Source organism: Cibotium barometz, chromosome 6 (assembly GCF_041138505.1).
Source record: "Cibotium barometz isolate CiBa-2024 chromosome 6, ASM4113850v1, whole genome shotgun sequence".
Lineage (NCBI taxonomy): Eukaryota > Viridiplantae > Streptophyta > Polypodiopsida > Cyatheales > Cibotiaceae > Cibotium > Cibotium barometz.
Window position 1 is genome coordinate 6,052,500 of NC_141051.1, and position 17,372 is coordinate 6,069,871.

Sequence of the window (17,372 nt, forward strand, 5' to 3'; positions counted from 1 at the left end):
GTCGACTCCTCTCCACTCGATGCATCTTTTGACTCCTCTCCACTCGATGCTCGGTTTGATGAGAGATTATTTGGTGTCGACTCCTCTCCACTCGATGCATCTTTTGACTTTCTGGATGATCCATTCCCAAAAGATGTTAGTGATCTTCTACCTCTTCCATGTCTAGCTCCTCCTCCTCCTCCTCTTGCTCTATAACTCCAGTGAACAACTGCTACTTTACAGCCACCAATTCCTGTTGCACCAGCTTTCGTAGCTCCCACTCCCTCTACGAGTCTTACTTTGACTCTGGGGATTATGCCCACCAGTGCTTACTTCATCAGTGCTCCTCCTCCTCCTCTTCCATGTTTAGCTCCTCCTCCTCCTCCTCTTGCTCTATAACTCTAGTGAACAACTGCTACTTTACAGCCACCAATTCCTGTTGCACCAGCTTTCATAGCTCCCACTCCCTCTACGAGTCTTACTTTGACTCTGGGGATTATCCCCACCAGTGCTTACTTCATCACCTCTCCCAACAGCATCATCGAATGAGTCCTCTAATGCAACTGGATCTTCTTCTTCTTCACACACTTTGAGAGGAACACTGGCCTACTTTAGTGGGTTCAATAACTCTTTAGAGATTCTGGTCTCATTGATGCACAGCTCTATAACCAGATCTCTATCACCACCCCTAGACCTCGCCGTTCATCTCGAGCTTCCACATCTCATTACACAGTGAATTAGGCTCTCATGAGTTCTCTTCAGGAGATTGATGAGCCTAAGAGTCCAGAGGAGGCTCTTTCACAACCGCAGTGGCACAGCAAGCCATGGAAGTAGATATGTCCTCTATTGAGAGGAATCACACCTGGTCTTTGATGCCACGATATTTACATCGTCGTGTGGATTTTCAAAGTCAAGTTTCATGAAGATGGTACTTTGGACAAGTACAAAGCCCGCCTTGTTGCTCGAGGATATGCTCAGAAGGCAGGTGAAGACTTTTATGGGACATTTGCTCCTATAGCTAGGTATACCACCATCAGGATTGTTTTGGCCCTAGTTGCACACTTCAGATGACTTGTGTTCTAGATGGATGTCAAATCCGCTTTTTTGAATGGAGATTTAGAGGAGGATTTGTGATTTAGGGACAAGACACCCATGTGTACCTTCTGAAGAAAGCTCTTTATGGTCTCAAATCGGCATCTCATGCCTGGTATTAGAAGATTGATGCGTGGCTTTGAGAGGGCATATGCTGACAACAATCTCTATGTGCTTCTTTCTAATGGGGATATTTGTGTCATTGTTTTGTATGTTGATGATCTCATCCTTTCTGGATCAGATATTGAGTTAGTCACACAAGTTCAGTCCAAGCTTTTAGCGACATTTGAGATGACTGATCCTGGCCTTGTTCATTATTTTTTGGGGCTAGAGGTTTGGTAGAAAGATGCTTGTATCTTCATTTCTTAGCACAAGTATGTGAAGAAGCTTCTCTAACTTTATGGGTTGTCAGACTGTACACCTCTCTCTTGTCCCGTGGATCCCAATTCCAAGTTATCCAAAGAGGATGGTGCTCCCTTGGTAGATTCCACAAAATATCAACCGATTGTTGGCTTATTACTTTACCTAGCCAGCACCCGTCCATATATCTCGTATGCTATGAGTGTTCTCAGCCAGTTCTCATCAGCCACTCAAAGATCTCATTAGAACATGAAGCCTTGAGAGTTCTTTGCTATCTTTGAGGTACTTCAGATTATGGCATCACCTATTCCAGTGATGCTGATTTGGTTGGTTTCCCTAATTTTGATTGGGCAGGCTGCATTGATACTCGAAGGTTTACATCTGGATATTGCTTTATGCTTGGTACTGGATTGGTTTCTTGGAAGTCTCAAAAGCACATGAATTTTTCTACTTCTTCCCCATCGAGGTTGAGTATAAATCCTACCTTCTATCCTCGAGCGAGGCACTTGGGATTCATCAAATTTTGGAGCATTTGTGTTGTGCCGACACTTCCCTAGTTACCATCTTCTCAGATTCTCAGAGTGCTATTGCTCTAGCTTTAAATCCTATGATACGCGGACGACCCAAGCATATTGAGGTGCATTATCATTTTGTACGTGGCTGGATCGAGTTGGGACTTCTTCGGCTGGCCTACTATTCTACCAAGGACAATGTGGCTGATCTCTTCACCAAACCACTTTTGAGAGCTACTTTGGAGGTGTTACTTCAGTGTGTTGGTATTGGACCACCCCTCTATCACTGAAGAGAAGGTGTTGGAATATATAATCTCCAGAGGTTCTACATACACCTTTTCATGCTTGTCTTGGTCATTTTATGAGACCCTGCGTTAGCATATTTTAGCAGATATTATTTGGGATTTTTCTACCATTTTTAGGCTTTTATAGCATTTTTATGCTACATGATAGCTATCGGCCTACTACAGCTGGCTGACCAGCTCATACGGGGATATATAAAGGTGCACAACCTTCCCCTCACTTTTCATCTCATTCTTGCATATGTGCATTGGCTATAGCAATAGTCTCTTATGCTTGTGAGAACCTACGGGCTTCCCTTGTGCTCATTTTCAGCAATAAACAACTATTCCCAGCCTTTTACAATTTCTGGTTTGGGCCTACAACCTGTGTTTGCTCTTTCTTTCATGCCCATCTTGCCCACCATAAATCCAACATCACCAGCTTGCATGGGACTAACTAAATCATGACCCTTGTAGTGTGTGTGTGTGTGTATGTGTGTGTGTGTGTGAGAGGCTCATGGACACAACATATCACCCATTAGAAGATTTACAATGTACCCCACTTTGTACATGCTCCATTGGCTGATGTGTGATCTTCATGCAAATGTTTGATAAATATAGCATATTTTATTTAGCTAGAGGACCTCGTTTTCAAATGTTTCCTATAGCAACTTCAAATGTGAACAATCTAGCTTTAGTTCCTAGGATGAAGAGGTCATACCTTTCCCCTTATGTGCAACCCCTCATCCTTGTAATCCAATACAAAAAAGATGTGTTTTAGTTATAGTTGAACATATTTTTAGATTAAGGTTTGTTTAACTCTACATTTAAAGTGCCAAGCCTAGTTAGCTTCAGCCTTTTCTCTTCTCATATCTCTTGGTCTCACATGATCCATCATGCTGCCCAACTCTATGGCATACCAAAGTTAAAAGGTAGTGTAGTAGCCCCTTCGACATTGTTTCCATTAGCAAATAAAATAACCATGTAGTTTGAATGCATAAGACCACTCTTCAAGTACAATACCACTCTCAAAGGGGCCATCAAAGTTGTCTACAATGTGGGAGGGAAAGCATGGCGTGAATGGTCAATGTTACCTATCCATCTTACTACTTTTTTACCCATAGACATACTACCAACATGCACATAAGACCATCATAGTTTGAGTGTATAAGGCCACTATCTGGCTCCTAGAGGGGGCATTAGAGCTTGAGAAGTCTAGGAGAAAAAGTGGGCATGCCCATCCATCTTGATACTCTTTTGCACACATAAACTTTACGACCAACTTGCACCCACCATTGCTGCATAAACTATGCTACGAAAACTTGACTCGAGGTATGTATGTGGTCTTCAATTATACTGGATATGTTTCCCTAAACAGAAAGTAGATAGAGAGCAAACTTTATCACAACAGATCTACAAAAGCAAGGAAATCTGGCACGAAACCGTCTTGATACTTTTTTGCACATGAAGTGTACGAGAGAGAGTATGTGTGGGGTGTGTGTGTGTGTGTGAGAGAGAGAGAGAGAGAGAGAGAGACCTCAGGGACCAAAAACATTACAGCAGGCACCGCTGTCTCCGTAGCCAGAAAAAGCATGCTACATACATTTCACTTCCACCCCTACATCCTTCATGCATTAGGCACCCCCATGGCAGCTCTTTTCCCCTCTTCTGTGTGTCGATTGCTCATCATTGCTCATCCAAGGTAGCACCTTTTATATCTACATACATGTTGTGGAGTCATAGAAAGCGTAAACACATGTGCACAACCAAAAACATTCAGGATTCAGCCTTCTACAGAAATTGATGAGACCTCTATATTACATAGCCAACAACCACAAAACCTCATCATGCGCATAAAAATGATCAAAACCTAGGGTTTCACCCTAATCAAACACATGCATACATGGACATGTTAAACATTCACAAATAACATTAGGGGAGAGCTCTGTGAAGGCAAATCTCTCTAGGCCCCCCAGACCCCGTAGTTGATGGGGCAAAAGTTCCCGCTCCCTACATTGACAAGTAAGAGAAGGGGGGTAAAAAAATTAATGTAGGCATACACCTTCATAAAATCTTGGGCTAGAAAGTGCAAATTTTAATTATTTAAATTCGCCCTTCCATTTTTTAGGTGCCTAAAATTCACCATTTGCCTAATATTCGCCCTTATTTTTTTATATCTTGGTTTCAACTTGCCAGTTAAATATACCCATAGATAAAGTTTCACTATCCTCAACTCCTAAAGGGCTAAATGGGTTAGAGTAGAAAGAGGCCCACTAGCGATTAAACCCCTTCCATTTGATTTGTTGATGCTTTTCCTTTTGCCTCCCCTTTTACTTGCCTACGACTATAGCCTCCTTTCTCTTTTTCTCTCACCTTTGTCCCCACCATCCCTATTGTGGATAAAAGATAAGGACATAAATGAAGAAGATATGGTCCTCCTCTATATCACAACAAGAAGCTTAAATACAAAGGATTGTGACCTTTTCTAGTGACTCAAATAACCCCACAAGTGTAGTGTGCATCGAAACCCTTGATGGTGTTGAGATGGCAGGTTATTTAAATGGTAGCAAACTAAAATGCTACTACGGCCCACTCGCACAAAATACATCGAGGGCCATTTACCTCAAAAAATAAAAAAAGATAACATGAAGGAATGAAAGAAACGGCACAACACGAAGCCAAGGAACGACAAGAAATACTTAGGGGCAAACAAATCATAGTAGACATGGCCCAAGTAGTTGACCTCAAAGAAGAGGACTGGGAGTGAAACCTGTGTGGTTATGGTTAGGAATGACCACCTCGAAGATTTTCACATAAATACTAGCGCTTCTTGATACAAGAGATAAACACAATCTAACGTCCTATGACACTTGGAACTCTCTTGGTGGGAACCTTAGTGAACACCCCAACCTAGGTCACTACTGTTGCTTTGCATTCGGTCCAATGTTTAGGTGTTGTTACAGTTTTGTTTCACATTGGAAATAACCCCTTGGAAGGAAATTTCTATGTTATGCCTATAGGGACAATGCTTGAAGTGATCCTCTTGGGATGCCGATGGATGGGACACAACCGGTGTTAGATTGTTATGGTAATTAATGTATTGGGTGATCCAATAAGTAATAAGAATATCTTGGGTGACCCAAGTGTGATTAAGTTTTTTGTGAGTGAGTCCAATTAGCTGTGACATGTGTGAGACGTGTGAGACATGTGGGACGTGTGCTATACTTTTTGAATACGTGTGATGCGTATGAAAACATTGTGAGTGAATCCAATGTGTGAGTTTGATTATGAGTGAGTCTAATCAACTCTAAGACATGTGTGACATGTGTAAAGGTTCTGTGAATTTGATAGTGAGTGAATCCAATCAACTTTAATACACGTGTGATGTGTGTGAGGACATATGGGAGTGAATCCACTTAAATACATAATGACATTGTGAGTGAATTCAATGTGGGAACAATTAATGTGTTTGATTACTCGGTGTGCTAATAGTCACAACCGAGGATGGTTGTCTTCTCAAAACAGGAGGACTATCATGGAAGTAAGATTTTTCATAATATTTTATCATGGAAGTGAATCCAATTAATTATGTGTGATGCATGGATCATGTGTGAAGCATGGTAGTGAATGATTTCCATTTGTTAGAATTATTTTTATGAGTGATCTAACATTGTGGATTATGTTGAGTATAGATCATGAGTTTGAGAAAACCAAGGTGGACATTGGATGAGATTATCTAGCCAAGCACATGTGTGCTAAATATTTAATTTTGTATGGTTTGGCCCATGGGCAAGGTTTATTTTTTATGAGATGCTTTAAAAGCATTGGACTAAGGTTCAATTTTGTAAAAAGCCCAATTTTGGAAAAACTATGCTATTTATGGCTCTAAGGGCTAAATTTATTAATATGTTTTAGATACCGTGTGTGGGAGTGGAGCCACACACGTCGGGGGAGAGAGAGAGAGAGAGAGAGAGAGAGAGAGAGAGAGAGAGAGAGAGAGATTGCACCCAACCTTGTGTTCTTTGATTTTCATGCTCTTGATTTATGCTATGATGTTAATGGTTTATTTCTTTTATTATTTAATTTGTGGAATAATGTAATCTCCATGTACCATGGTCCTGTAATAGTGGTATCAGAGCAGAGCACAGTAAATTCAAGAATTGAATTTGGGTCATCAGGGAGATTTGAAGAAAAAGAGATTTTCAGCAAATTCAAAATACTTTTACAAGAAGAGCCACAATTTGCACCAAGGGTACAAGGGTTTGGATAAGGAGAACACAATTCATCCAAAAATCCAAGCGGTAAAGAAGAGAAGGTATGGAAGACCTTTGGACAAAAGAAGGTATGGTTATGTGAGTTTGGTAGACCCTTGGATGTGATTAAAGATCAAGGGAAAGGATGATCCATCTATATGGATGGAATGAGAAGGGTCTTGGCAATCAGCTTCTAATCTCATAACTCGGAGAGCTTCTCGAATCAACAATTCCATAATCAACGGTGTGGAGGTTATAATCAATAAAAGCGCTAAAAGGCTCTGCAGGAAGAAACAAAAACCATATATATATATATATATATATATATATAAATTCCTTTTTTCCTCCACCGTTTGATCGGCAAGCAGTAACCTTCATAATTTCTTTTTTTTAATCGCTCTTCTCCTTGGTGATTGCACGCTGTCGTGAATTTTTCTTCCTGCGCCGTTCTACAGGCGTCGGCCGGTGATAAGCTTAGTAAATGCTTTGATAAAGCTTAGTATAAATCTTTGATAAAGCTTAGTATAAATCTTTGATAAAGCTTAACATTAAAAGCTTTATAACTTAAAACTTTAATAGTTATTATATATATATATATATATATATATAAGTTTAATTTGATAAGCTTATATATACAAGCTTAATTTCAAAAAGCTTTTTAGGGTTTCAAAGAAGAGAAAGGGCCATAATTCAAAAAGAAAATCTTTATATTCGTCTAAAAGCTTCTTGCAAAACAAAGGTTTTGGGCATTATTCCTTAGCAATATTTTTGAAGATCTTTCGAAGCGGTTTTGAACGAGCTCCTTTTTTGAATTGTCAACATCAAAGCATTACTGGATTATTATTTTAATTCTTCATGAGATACCATCATCGACATCGAGCACTTCGATAACCCTTCTTTCGAAGTACATGGGAGCAAGATAAGTTTGCTACCTTTTTTATTTTATTTCTACATTTCCATAATATTTTTCTTGTTTCTTTTGCAATGGCAATCTATCCACAACCACCCACTACCCAAGATCAAGTAAATGCACTTCAAGCTCAGTTGTTGAGTGAGAAGAGGCAAAGAGAAGATTTTGAGTGCAAATTTACTCGCAACAAGAAGCGAAGACATGCGTATTCCAAATTTGATTCTTTGGATTTTGACGACGACGACCCTATTCAAAGGACTGTGCAAGATACTCTCAAAGCTCAAAAGTCTCGAAAGGGACACAAGATCAGCAAAAAGGCTTTTACTTTTTAGGATTATGATGGCAAAAAGGATGCACACATCATATTCGCATCGTTGAGCCAGCTTGATGATTATGATGGCAAAAAGGATGCACACATCATATTCGCATCGTTGAGCCAGCTTGATGATTATTTTTCTAGAGATTTTTTTTTTGAGAAGGATAAGGTTAAATGTGCTACTAATCATTTAATATGCAGTGCAACTCTTTGATGGAATGTTATAAGATAGGGAAAACACAAACCAAAGTCATGGAAAGAAGGATTTCTTACCTTCGTCATATAAGAGTAAAGCCAGACAACGATGGGATATTTTTAGAGAACTCAAAAAGGATAACATATCAGCCTATATTGACAGATTTTGGTAAACTTTATTGCAACTTCAAGCTACAGAGAAAGTGCATGGGAAAGAGTAAAGGAGAAAGTTCATAGAGCCGGTCTCAAGCTAGTTATTAGGGTAGAAGTGAACATGTTTCATCCTCGTTCTCTTAGCAATGCCATCTCTCTAGCAATATATTACGAGAAGAAAAATGAAATTTTGAGGGATATTACAGTGACAGATTCTCAAATTCCTCAATCTTCTTGATCTACACATTTTGAGAAGATTCAACACAAAGATAAAATAGAGAAGCACAATGGTCCATGAGTCAATGGAAAGAGTATTGAAGCTGCAAAGACGACCAATAATGGAGATCAAAAATCTTGTGTGATTACATGCTACAGATGTGACAAAGAAGGACATTATACATATGAGTGCCCAGAAAAGAGAAAGAATCGAGTTGCAGTCGTGGACGTCTCTGAAGACGAACACAAAGGTGACCAACCTAAACAAGAGGGTATTCTCAACCATTATTTCTAGCACTATAGAGAGGTAAGCCTAAAACTCATACTTATGCATTGTTCAATTTTATTTAATTAAAAAAAACTATAGTTAAATTCTAATATATTGGTCAAGATAGTTCAATGATTGATATGTACTTTCTATATGTGGAAGAAAATACATATTAGATCATTCACTATCAGGACGACTTGGGTGAACTAACAATGTGCACATATGTTTTTCGACTAATCACCGAAGAATGTATGTAACTTATTGTTATTTTACATTCAACCTTTAAACTTTAACACCTCATTTAATACACTTTCTTCAAATTATTCTCTTTTCTATTTTAATAAGATTAATCAGGTTTCTGTGAGAGATACTTGTATTAGTGTTTGTGAAAGATACTTGTATTGATATACATGAAAGATACTCTTTTGATGTCCGAGATGGATAATCTAAGTGATATTTATCTGTGAGACGGATAGCTTATCACATTCTAGTGTTGACAGGGATTCTATTTGTGGTGGATTTATATTATGACTCTCTTAACTTGCTAATTACATACGCAATTGAGGTTAGATGCAACCCGAACAAGAGGGAATGTTATGGTAATTAATTTATTGGGCGATCCAATAAGTAATAAGAATATCTTGGATGACACAAGTGTGATTAAGTTGGTTGTGAGTGAGTCCAACCAGTTGTGACACGTGTGAGACGTGTGGTATACTTTTTGAATACATGTGACGCATATGAAAACATTGTGAGTGAATCCAATGTGTGAGTTTGATTGTGAGTGAGTCCAATCAACTCTAAAGGTTCTGTGAATTTGATTGTGAGTGATCTAATCAACTTTAAGACATGTGTGATGCATGTGAGGATGTGGGAGTGAAACAACTTAAATACGTAATGACATTGTGAGTGAATCCAATGTGGAAACAATTAATGTGTTTGATTACTCGGTGTGCTAATAGTTACAACCGAGGACTATTGTTTCTCAAATGGGAGGACTATCATGAGAGTGAGATTTTTCATAATATTTTATCATGGGAGTGAATCCAATTAATTATGTGTAATGCATGGTTCATGTGTGAAGCGTGGTAGTGAATGATTTACATTTGTTAGAATTATTTTTATGAGTGATTTCAGCATAATTGTTGTGATCTAACATTGTGGATTATGTTGAGTATAGATCATGAGTTTGAGATAACCAAGGTGGACATTGGACAAGATTATCTAGCCAAGCACATGTGTGCTAAATATTTAATTTTGTATGGTTTGGCCCATCAGACATATGTTGGGCAAGGTTTATTTTTGATGAGATGCTTTAAAAGCATTGGACTAAGGTTCAATTTTGTAAAAAGCCCAATTTTGGAAATGCCATGCTATTTATGGCTCCAAGGGTTAAATTTATTAATGTGATTTAAATACTGTGTGTGGGAGTGGAGCCACACACATCGCGGGGGGGGGGGGGGGGGGTAATTGCACCCAATCTTGTGTTCTTTGATTTTTATGCTCTTGATTTATGCTACGATGTTTTGGTTTATTTCTTTTATTATTTAATTTGTGGAATAATCTACTCTCCATGTACCATGGTCCTGTAACATAGATAGATTGGGATGCATGGACGACAACCTTGCAACAACTGGCCTCTAGTCAACTTACAGTCTTGATGATAGACAAAGAGCCTGAGTCACCTAATCATCCTCTACAAATCTATAATTCTCTCCCACCAACCCCAATCACCTTGCTCCCCAACCAACATAAAATTATGCCGCCCAAAAAGAGGCCTTTCCTTCTCATGAATACCCCATCGCCTCAACAAGCCTCATTTGTACTGAGCCCCACAACTCAAACACTTCAAACAAAGGCAACTAACAACGCTAACTCCACTAACACAACTAGCGGCCCGCATGTACACATTCGCTCCCCTGCACCTAAGCTCCAGCCCATCAAATCAAAAGTTCAAACCGCCCACGCAAGCTCCCAAATTTTGATGATTAAAAAGCTATGTTTTTCTGCAGTAAATCAATGATTTCTACTTCATCAAATCAAATGGGTCTAATTCCTCTTAGCCTCGGGGGTTTTCAAGCATGCTCTACAAGCTGGTGAAGACAGAATTCAGTTTCATCAAGTCTATAGTGAGATCCAAGCTCTTCATCAAATCTGCAGGTGACTTTGGTAAAATAGAGATTAAGCTTTCAATATTTGGTCAAATCTTGTGTTTCTTGGCTTAATCCTCTACTAGACTCATTGCTATTGATGCCTTTTAAAGCATTTGAGCTCATTTGAAGTGGAACGCACCAGATCTGGACTCCCCGCATACTCTGTTTTTTGCACATAAACCAAAGCATTAATTTGCTAATCAGTGATTAATCAGTGCTAATCACTGTATTTTGGTGCAATTGAGGGTTCAAATTAACCATTAGGTATCTGATACAGATCCCTAAAACTTCAGATTGCAAATCGGAGTTGGTTTGATACTCCAACCATCCCGTACAAATTGGTTACCCTTGATTTAATGTAATTTCTGGGAAATTTGTGCTGATAAAATTATGAAAATCATCATTTTGCATTTAACCCTTGGTTAATGCCTGTAAATCTCACTCAAATTCAAGATTATATCACAGCTAGAGTTGCATTTGGAATGTGCATGAGAATGAATGCTATACGCATTATGTATTGGGCACATTGCATCAGTGTAAAAATGGGAACAGACACTGCCCCTTGTCCAGAATAAGGCAAGAGGTAAGACCTCCCGCATAAATTTGGGTTTGCATTGCATAATGACAAAAGATAAACATCAAAAACCCAAAGGAATTGTCAGCAAAACATTGAAACATGTTGCTCACATGGAGCAAAATGACCTGACGGACGAGCTCATGGCCCCAGCCATGAAAGAAGAAGAATATCTCTTTCCAAGAAGAGGATCCACACCGAGAAGAAGATCTGAAGGAAGAGAAGCGGCCACGAGAAGAGAAGCGGCCACGAGAAGAGAAGCTACCCTGAGAAGACTGAAAGAAGAGACGGACGCATGGAGAGAAGCTGCCACGACAAGAAGACTGAAGACAAGAGAAGATGTGAGGCTCCAAAGAGTGAGGAGCCATGTGAAAATCTCTGAGAGAGAGAGAGAGAGAGACCCCACAACCCAATGTAACCTGCCCCAATAAAGTAAAACCACCTCTGAGCCACCGATGATGTAGGCCACGTGGTAGATGTATGTGTGAGCACTTTAGTCAAGGTCGCGGGCACTTATAGTAGCCTTGGACACATAGAGAGAGAGAGTGTCAAGGACTATGGAGTTTAGGGACTTGAGGCACTGGTCACGGGCTGTCAAGTAAGAAAGAAACTTGATACAGGGTCCAGGTGTGCTGAGATAACTTGAGGGGAGGAGTAGACACTGGTCGTGGACTATCAAGTAAGGGGAGGCAAACTTGGTATAGGGTCTAGGTGTGCTAGGATTATTCACTTGAGGGGAGGTGTTGAAATATACAAGTGAATAGGGTGTGTGTGGGAACAAGCCCTTGGTTAGAGGCTGTAAAAGAGGAGATGTAATTGTGAAAGAACCTGTGAAAAGGTTAGAAGAATCTACTGGGAGAGAATAATGGGTAGCATGAGGGAATTTAGGAGTGAGGAGATATTCTGGGAGATATTCAGGGAAAAGAGAAGAGGTGGAGAGAATCAGGCAAAAGGTGGAGATATTCTGGGAGTGAATCATGGAGAAATCAATGGGATTTGATGCTTGATGTAAACACTATAAATTGAGGCATAGCCCTAATGAGAATTTGCTGGTTTTTGAGTATCCATGCCTACATTAATCTATTTGTAATTATTCACTAATTACATCTTAATTATTTCTTAATCACTTTGTTAATGATGTTGATTCTAGTGTTTGATCCACCATAGCTCATCATTATGCTCAAATTTCAACAGAAACCCATGGTCGTTCACTCTTCAAATCCATGCTCATTCGCTCATCAAATCCATGGCCATTCACTTTCAATCTACTAAGCCACATCCATACCCTTGTGACTCCATGGTTGTTCACTCTGCAAAACCCATGGTTGTTCACTCCCCCTCTATGTTAACCCATGGCCGTTCACTCTACAAAACCCACCGCCATTCACTCCCCCTCCGTTACCCTTGTGAAGCCATGATTATACCTCTAGGAAGCCATGCTCGTGGAAATCTATATAAAGGTCCCACCCAATTCATTTCACTCACTTTTCTCCTTCCGCTCTAGCTAAACTCTTGTAGTTTTTCTCCTAAACTTTTACATCTTGCCACCAACTTTCTTACCCTTCACCTCATGGAATCCCCCGCGTAGTTGGACTCCTCTTATGAAGTCCTTCCTCATACCCCTTAGAAGAAGAAGAGGCATGTCGGCCTTCACCTCATGGAATCCCCCGCGTAGTTGGACTCCTCTTATGAAGTCCTTCCTCATACCCCTTAGAAGAAGAAGAGGCATGTCGGCCTCCAATTCGAGGAATATGGGAAGCATCGGATTTTTGATTTTGCGCGGCTCTCATGAAGCAGGTCATGGGCCACACAATGTACAGCTTTATGAAGAATACTCACAATGTTGAGCACAAGTTTCTCTATAAAACACCGAATCTTGTTATCAAGCTATGGTAGACCCAGCCAATGTTGCCCGCATGAGTAAATAGGGCTCGGTGGCTTTTCCACCTTCTTGTAGCCTTGGGGGCCCAATCTCGTTAATTTCTTGTACTTCATGGATGATTATGATGCCATGCCACAAGGCAGGTCATTGATAATGAAGGCAATACCCAAACTGTCCACCTAAGCCTTGATCTTGTCCGAGATGCCCTCCATCTTCCCCGTATTGAGAGCAACCATACATCAGGTACAACAATGTCATGCGCTACGTACCAAGGCATCCTGGTCAATTGGGCTGAATATATACACAAAGAGCTTCATTCAGTCTACTCAAACCCCTAGGGAAAGCTCACTACATCCTCTTTTTTAACCAAGGTCATCTATCATGCTCTATGGGCTGGGAGGAGCTACCAACCCATCCACATTCAAAGACCAGCCATCATCCCCCCCTATCCCAGAACCCAAATCCTCTCCATCCTCCAAAGACACCATGTTAATATCCAAACAATAGGAGGAAGCCCGCATACATGTTGGCAAATCCCCATCTACCCCCTTGATGGAAACCTCACTAACAACTAGGCAAACCCTTTGAGGTATGGACATGCCACTAACAACTAGGCAAATCCTATGAGGTATGGGCATGCCACTAACAACGATGCCATAATTGACCTTTCCGATCCCCATGGCCTTTGCCCATACCCTTATGCAGCCTCCAAATCTGCAGCCCTCAACTTCCTGGAACACCACGGTTCGGAGACCATCTATTGGGCTTACAAATCTCTTGCCATTGGGAGCTCCCCCCTTATTCCCCCTATGGGCTTTTAGCCCTTTTATCGTCATTTTGCTACCTTCAGTTGCAAGTCCTTGTCACCACCGAGATTATGTAATTTGATGATTCTCATGTGGCATATCTTTTCGATATCTCCCCCGATGAGGCAGAAGAATCTTAGGCCTTATTTGACTCCAAACGCCGTAGCCCCACAACTTTGATGACGAAAATGATGACAATGATGAGGGAAGGGACAACACCAACATGCCCCCAAATGATCCCCCCACTTTCCAGCCTCCTCCGCATCACCAATCACAACCATGCCTTAGCTCTCATCCCCCACCCCGTCCACCCCACACGGGTGCCCACAACCACTCCTCGGCACCCCGCACCTCTTCAACCATCACCCTCCCACTTTTTCCCTCACCCTCCAACACACCACCTCCATTTTCATCTCTGCCTCCCTCACCCACACCTTTGTCACCCCCTCCAACCCTCCATCTCGACCTGGGCCACCCAAAACACATCACTGATACACTCTCAACATTGGCAAGGCCCCCCCTCTTTTCCTTGATGCCACCCTCACCACTCCCACCTCTACTTCAAGTGGTCCACCGCCTTCCACAATTTTGTGCTAACCTCCCTTCTCCCACCCCTTTAAAGGAAGGCAAGATTCCCCCACTACCCCCATAGGAACATGAAGAAGTGGATCTGCCACCCAACCTACTTAATTGGCACAACCCCTTGGATCACATGGAGTTTGAGCAAGCCATCAATATCCTACTTGGCCAACAACTCCAAAGAGCACCCATCACCAAGCTTAGAGATCGTGTAGACATAAATGTCCTCTGGCCTTATCTCGATGCCAAACACGAAGCATGGAAGCGCCAACAATCGCTACCAATAGCATGGAGGTTACTTGAAACTCACCTCCAATGCTCAGCCCATCACTTTTAACCTTATGGTGGGCGAGAAACCTATCTGGCAACCCTATGTTTGTGGGTGGAACACTGCAAGGCACCCTGTCACTTGTGATCAATCCCACATACCTACCCGTTTTTGCAAACGTTGGTACTGTGACGTATTCCAACAAAAGCAAACAACAAATCCCAAATTATAGTTCAACTTCCCTTGGTTCACCCCACCGACATCCCAGAGCCCATGCACAGAGGCCAGCATGCTAGCAAAGATGCACACTTTCATTGCCAAATATGATCAAGTTTAATACCTCGTTATATTGTTCACAATTTTTAAACCTCATCATTACACTCTTGGAATCCTTTTTCTAGGGTGGAACCACACCAAGAGGGCAGCCAAGGCCTTGCCTTCTTTGACCTTAACAAAGGCCCTACGTTGAAGCAACTATTCAGCTACTATAAGTGGGCATCCAGTGGCATACCCGCTTGGTGACTCCAAACCTTTGAGGATATGATGGAGACAACCTTCTGGACTAGCTGCAAGGCCTTTCACCAATCCCCCCCATATCCCAAATTGCAGTACGACTTCATCAGAACATATTCCATCTACTTGCCAGCTCCGAGGATGGATCTGAAATAGGGAGGGGGTATGTTAACCACAACTAGCTAACAGTTATTCTAAAACATGGTTACGCTTCATGTACCTCATCTTTATGTAAATTGTGCCAAGTGCTTCATGTAAAAGATATATGGGATGACCAAGTTTATGACTTGCGTAATGCCAGCCCACAAAAATAAGCATAGGTGTACATAGAGCTAGTGAATTAGTTTTGGGTTGCCAATTGTTAATGGGTGGCCAGCCATTGTAAAGAGAGAGCTCATGTATATAAGTGACTTATGAAATATGAAAAGGGACAATCCCATTATCACATTTTAGTTTTCCTTCTCTCTCTCTCTCTCTCGTGGCTATGGTGGTGAGCTTGTGTATGTTTATGCTTTCTTGCTTGATTGTTGGTGTGTGCATGTAGGTGATGGTTTCTTGGCTTACTTCTTCTTCACCGTCTTCTTGTCTTCTTCCTCATCTTCACTATTACAAACATGAGGCATGGAATAGGAGTTGCGCTATCCATATCTCCCTCTCTCCTTGCTCATTACCTAGCTTGTGGAAGCTCCACTTGAGTGACACAAATGGTGGTGGAGTGAGCCCTTAGGTGGCCTCACATAGGGAGTTAACGTTACCTCATTAGGGTTGGCTAATCTCTAGTTCCCGAACACCAATCCTTGCATAGCCTTCTTTCTCTTTACCCTCTCTTTTGTGCAAGGAAGCATGTCCAGTTTGGTGAACAGAAGCTATTCTCTTAAGTCTTGCAACTTGGTTAAGTGTTCATTCATGGATCCCTTCTCCTATGTTTTCTAATTGTCGAGTCGTCTTTTGAGAAAAACATGTGCATGATTTTTATCTTGATACAAATTTTCTAGAGTGTTCCAAGAAAGTATGGATGTTTTACAAGAGTGAATGTGCGAAATAGTTGACCTTCTAACTGACAAGATAATCAATGCCAAAGCATGTGAATCCCTTTTTTTTGGTCAAGAAGTAGTTTGAGGGACTTGAGACTAGGTCTTTTGGCCTTGACCCCTTTGAGGGAGTAGCAAGAGAAATTGCAATAGGGTGAGGATCATCATCATACTAACATGACCCCCATAAGCCCTTTGTAACAAGGATAAAACTCTATAGAGAGTAGTTCAATCCATATAATTTCTCCTCTTTGGAAATGATACCCAAAAAATTTATTTGTAGAGTTATTGTCCATACTTAACTACTACTGAAGTTGAAAAGGAAGGATGTGAAGAGAAAGCTTGAATGAAAGTCAAGATGCTATTGAAAAATTTACAAACTCTTGAAAAATAGCAGTAGGACTATCGATTGGAGTCTTAGATTGCTGAAAGATTGGGTGATTTGACTTTGAAATCAAATGTTCAAAGAAAGTAATAGAGCTAGACCCTTACATACACAATACTTACAGAATAGAACTAGATTCACAGACACACAATACTCAAATACAAGAACACGGATGAGTAAAGTGAGAGATATTAGCAACCTCAAAGGAGAGAGGTGAAATTTTCTACAATTACAAAGAGAAAGTATAAATGAGCAGCCCGTAAATGAGGTTGCTTATATACTAGATAACCCTAAGGTGCTTTTTCACACCTAGATAGCCATGGGGAAAAACCCAGTGGGATAAATGTGCCTATGGCATAAGTACATGGTCTCATGGTGTAGTACTACTATATATCTAATATCAACCCAATTCCCTAAGATAGAGTTTACATATGATTTCTCACTAAGTAGATGGAGATTTGGTGGTTGTTTGGCATCTTCCCATACATGGTAAAATATCAACTATAGATATGTGCCGCTATATGAGTATGGGAACAACATTTATAAATAGTAAGGGGGTTCCTTGCCCTAGGTTGCATCGCATAAATATCAAGAAAAAGGTATGGATAAGTAGGCTCCATCTCTAACAGAGCCAATCTCACACACC